Below are 5,849 nucleotides of genomic sequence, written 5' to 3'. Positions count from 1 at the left end.
ATTAGTTTATGAAAAAAAAAAAAAATAAGAATGAGAATAATTGTTTATCTGAATATTCCTGACTTAATATTGTACGTAAAAATCAACATATATCAGCCTTAAGGCACTTGGAATGATTTTATAATTGGACTGGCTGTTGTCTTACATGTCATTCGATCAATCTGTTTTATCTGTGAAAAAGAAAAAACAAGATTTAAATTAACACACACAGACCTTTGGTTTCTTTTTTTTCCATCATGATGAAAGAAAACAGCACTTACTAATTTCAAATTAGTTTTTGTGACTGTTTTTGTTTTGTTCTGTTTTGTTCTATTCTGTTGTTTATTAATTCATTTACTTGTTTTGGAAGGTGCAACAGAAAATTAGGTGTTACCATTTTAAAGAGAATTTTCTGCATGATAATTGCAAAACAAAACAAAACAAAATCTAGCAACTGAATATTTTGATTTATTTGACTGTTTTCAATACCTTCTTTAGAGAGTAGAACAAGTGAACATGAAACAATTCATTCATCTGAACACCAAATATTAATAGTAATAGCAATTTTTTACAGAATGTTTCACCAACTGAGAAAGACATCTTGGTATGAGTATACCTTTAGGTTCTGAAATCAAATTAAATTACTAACATTTCTGTCCCTAAAAATGTCTTCCAGGAACCAGTTTTGCCCAAGGTCTTACAGAATGTAAACCAAGCAGTTTACACCTATTGACACTAATCTGATGAAAGCTGACTGACAGCACCCTGGGCACAGATTATTTTCATTTTATACTCCCTGCCCATCTGTAGTAGCACCAGGGGTGGATACATACACCACTGCATTGCAGTTTGTTGTCAAGGATGGATAAGGTATCTGTTTATTTTTTTCTGCAGTTGGTTGTAATTGTAGCTCACGTGCTCTAAAGTATGTGGCCTGAGTATCTGTAGATGGATTCATGAATCTAAATACTGATGTCTGAACAGGCTTAGCTGAGTCCTGTTTTGCACTAAAGCATTACAGGCAGGCCAGCAGTTGGGAACATGTGCAGCAAGAGCAATAGCAGTCATGTAGAGTCAAACCATAAACATGTAGCACCAGAGTGGGTAAAAATACCTCTACTTCACTGCATTTCTCTGGGACTCCCTTTGTACACAGCGCTACTTTTAGCCATGCCTTGTGAGTGAAGATCTCAGCAGTTCCTGCTGTCTCTGCTCCACACACTTTGGCCCCAAAGCAGGGATCCTGACTTCCCACATACTGAACACTGAGAACCAGCCACATTAGTAAGAGGAGGAAGATGCAGCCTGTACTATCTGGCAGGTATGGTCAAACTGGGCAAACTCTCCTTTCCAAAATTATGCCCAACAATGATCACTGAGAACAACGGCTAACTCAGAGGTTAGGAGCATTCAGATCAAATTCTGGAAACCAAGGTTCAAGTTTCTGTTACAACAAGTATTTATGAAAAATATCTGCAAAGTGGAAGTGTTGAGAAAGAAACTTCTCTTACAGCACCTAACATCCTGTGTGAATGTATGTTTTCCCTTAGGGAAATAGAAATAGTCCTCGTTCTTAGTGAGATACCACTATAAATAAAGTACTTCCCCCACCATGGAGTCTTCCAATATTCACCTGCAGGGCACTGTGATAAAATGGGCATATGTTTCAGTTTTCACCATTAGGACATAGGTATTCTTTTCTCAGATGGATACACAGCCTGGAGTCCTGTGTATAAGCAGCCAAAAGATGTGATCACACCAATTGTGTAAGAACCTTTGCTGTTCTCACCATCGCATCTGCCATCTTAGCTTCTTATTCAACTGTTTTCTGGATGACAGTTGTCTAACACTGCCTCTGCACTGAGTGGGGCTTGATTGCTTGTCAGGGCTGAGGATTCAGCCAAATGTTTGGCACTGCAGCATGCAGGTATTTGTGAGGCTCTAGCATTTATGGATTGGATTCTAGAAAGTTTTGATGCTTGACTAAAGAAGATAATGTAAAGAATTTACATTTTGCTCAAAATGAATTGACGGTGATGATTTAATGAGTTCCTTTAGCTCTTACCAGATGGTATTTTGTTAATCAATTGGTGATACAAGGGTAAAAGAAAAGAAGAAATTAGATTATGTAGCTGAATGATTGTGCTGTGATCAAAGTTCTTGGTACAGTTATTCTATTAGTAATGGAAATGAAAATCAAATTAATGACATTAGCTGTGAAGTACACTCATGGATATCGTCTCAGACAAACTGTCTTCTTAAACATGCATTCCTTCTTGTTCCTGTGCTGCCATTCCTTCTTTGATCACAGCAACCTCATCATTTTTAGTACAAGACATAAATATCAGTTATATACTGCAGTCCATAGCACTGATTATCAGTTATCTTGACTCAGTGCTATGGTTTTGGTTCTGACAAATCATATTAGCTTTATCTTTTCTGCCTTGAAGTTTCAATTTATTGAAGCAACTCGTAGGAAACTTTTATCCCCTAATATTAAAAGCTAAATTCTCTGCTGGGGTGAGTTAGGTAACTAGCTGAGATAAGTATTGCAACCATCTGGTTGTCACTATTTTACTCAGAGTTACCAGTGCACAAATGGGATAGGCCCCAGTGATCTTGACAGATAATGTTTTGCATTCATTAAATATTTTTTGGACAGTTTTAATGCTGATGTAGTTCAAGACAGACTCAATATCAACATGGCTATTTTATATTTTCTGAAAAGGGAGAACCATAGAATCACAGAATGGCCTGGGTTTTGAAAAAGCCCACAGTGATAATCTACTTTCAATCCCCTGCTATGTCCAGGGTCTCCAACCACCAGACCAGGCTGCCCAGAGCCACATCCAGCCTGGCCTTGAAGGGATGCCCATGCCTCCAGGGATGGGGCATCCACAACTTTCTTGGGCAACCTGCTCCAGTGTGTCACCACCCACTCAGTGAGAAAATTCCACCTAATATCCAACCCAAACCTACCCTTAGTTTAAAACCATTCCCCCTTGTCCTATCCCTATGCGGCCTTGTAAATAGCTATAGAGACACTCACATACTTGAAAAAGTTGTTAAGATACAAGTTCAAATAAAACAGCAACTCTGTCAAGTTCAGGGACTCACAGTTACTTTTGGAGTTTCAAGAAAATTATATTTTGTTAGACTTCTACTGTAGGTAATGTACCTTAGTTATTTTGATGTTGTAGATAAATCATAAGGTAAGTCCTTCATTCATGACATAACTCGGAAGAGAGATGTTTCTGTTCTGTGATGAGGTAAGCATTAAGAATGTAATGGATTGGCTTGAAAAGACTCAATATTTAAAGGGGGGTTGAAAAACCAGTGGGGAGTATGATTCTTGTCAGAATAATCTGACTTTTCCCCAAGCTGACTGTGAAACTTCCTGAGAAACTGTTTCTACTTCATAAAGAAAAATATACTGAAAACTCTCTTCTTCCATCTTTCAGCAGTCCCTTTGGTAAAAATATATTAGTAATGATATTAATAACAATAAAAGCAATAAAATGCAGAAAAATATCCCAACCCTCTTTACATGTCTTATAAAGTCAAGTGGTATTTTCCATTTATTTCACCAGAATTGATTTGTAAGGTATAGGTGCTCTTTGCCATTTGTAGAGTCCATCTGAGTTTGACCAAGTATCAGTCAACTGTCAGTATTACAGAACCTGTTCCTATACATTTTATCCTAGACACCATAGTGATTCTTTCCAAGAGGTGATTTCAAATCTCAGGGCCAGATCATCAGAGACTGTAAATCAGTACAGCTCCATTGCCTTCACTGACGGATTTACACCTGTGGATGATTTGTTTCAAAGTATGCTGTAAATAAAAGAAAAATACATCTAATAATATATCATAATACTTGACGTTATTTATTTGAAAAACATTAAAACACTAAGCATTCAAAGTGAGTGTATTTATATACAAAACCAGATTAACAGCATCCCCAAAATGAAAGTGCCAGCTCTCAATTAGTTTGAGCTCCCACTGCAGTGGAGCAGGAGCTCCTTAGTAGATAAGATGCTACTTATCTGGCATAAAATCCTTGCTGAAAAACACTTGCATTCAAACAACAAATTTATTTGGTAATTAGGAAACAGAATGGAGCAAGGATCTTACTGAATGCACAGGAAAGGGGAGCTGACCTCAGCCATTAACAAAGGGTAAGTTTCTTCCTCTGTGAAATTCCCTCCTTAACACTGCCCCGTGAGCTAACCGCCTACTAATGCATAACTGTGCCTCCAGAAACAGAAAATCTTTTATTGGGATTTAGCAGGCTAACTGGAAATGCCCCACACTTGTGTTTTGATCTGTACAGATTCATCTGTCACTGAAATGTCAGCATTTATAATGTCAGCTTTGCAGCTGGGAGAGAGAAACAATCAGTCACCCAAGAGACTTTAAAACTGTACCATGAGATAGTATTTAGAATCTGTGACTTTGTAACACAGCTGCAAACTTTATTAAGGAGAAGGAAGTATTTATGCTGGAGGGAAGAATTATAATAGGACCTCACAGGGATTTATACAGATATATTAAAAATTAAATTGAATTGAATTTGGTTTTATATTGAGCCTGGCAGACTCAAGACATTCCTAAATGCTTAAAAAACCAATGAGTCACTTACACACACAAAAATGACTATGCAGACAGTCTTTATACATTTGAGAGGTATTAAAGCATAATTTTGGACAGTCACAGAGAAAATCTTCAACTTCCTCAAAAAACAAGAATGGAAAATATATTCTTATATATAAATTTTAACTATATATTATATGAACAGATATCTAAGTATATTCATTGTGTTTATATTGATAGTATTTATATTTGTATGACATTTCATATATTCATATGACATGCATTATGTATGGTATTTACTTACATACACTTTATAGATACACAAATGTACATTTAAACACAGAAAATCAATAATTTTTAGGAAATACATGCAAGAAGAAGAAAACTTGAAAGTGTAGAAGAGATTTGTCTACAACTGGAAACATAAGTTAACGTATCAGCAATAAATGCCTGGATGAGGGGCCCCAAGTGAAAATTAAGTTCTTTCCCTGAGATCTTGTTCAAAGGAATTATTATTTTTAAATAATATTTTTATTACTAAAATAAAATAAAATAAAATAAAATAAAATAAAATAAAATAAAATAAAATAAAATAAAATAAAATAAAATAAAATAAGATCATGGAGATGACAGAGTTTTCCAAAAGTAGAAATAAAAAACAAAACAAAATAAAACAAAAACAAACAAACCAAAACAACAACAACAAAAAAATAACCCAAGCTGGAATATTTCCCAGAGCAAACTTCAAAATAAAGGACTGTTTGGTATTTCATTAAAAATTCAAACAGTACCTAGAAAAAATAATAATAGACATTTCTGTGAACAGTCAATTCTGTAGTCCATGTGGGTTTTTTTTTTATACAGCTAGAGCACACAAGGCAGCTATTAAGGTCTGCCACAGATTACACAGAATCTGTTGAACAAATAGAAGCCCTGTCAGTTTCCCTTGTTATTAGCTTCATATCTTTTGAGACTTGAGTGCTCTGTGCAGGTAAGGGGAAAGAGAAGTGCCTTTTCATGTCAGCCTTTCCACCACTTACCTACCACCTTGCAAGTCTGCTTCAGTCCAAATAACTACATATATGAGGCTGACCATAGATTAAGACACTTTTTTACTTGATACTCATTTGGCTTTTTGTTGATGAGTTCTTCCATGAAAAAGATATTATTGTTGACAAATAGTTGTTCTAATTCAGTGATATAACAGCCTTTTCCAGTAGGTTTTGTTGTTGCTATTGTTTGTTTGTTATTCTTTCTTTTTTTCCTGTACATATTTT

Source organism: Coturnix japonica, chromosome Z (genome assembly GCF_001577835.2).
Source record: "Coturnix japonica isolate 7356 chromosome Z, Coturnix japonica 2.1, whole genome shotgun sequence".
Classification (NCBI taxonomy): domain Eukaryota; kingdom Metazoa; phylum Chordata; class Aves; order Galliformes; family Phasianidae; genus Coturnix; species Coturnix japonica.
This window is presented reverse-complemented; position numbering follows the sequence as displayed.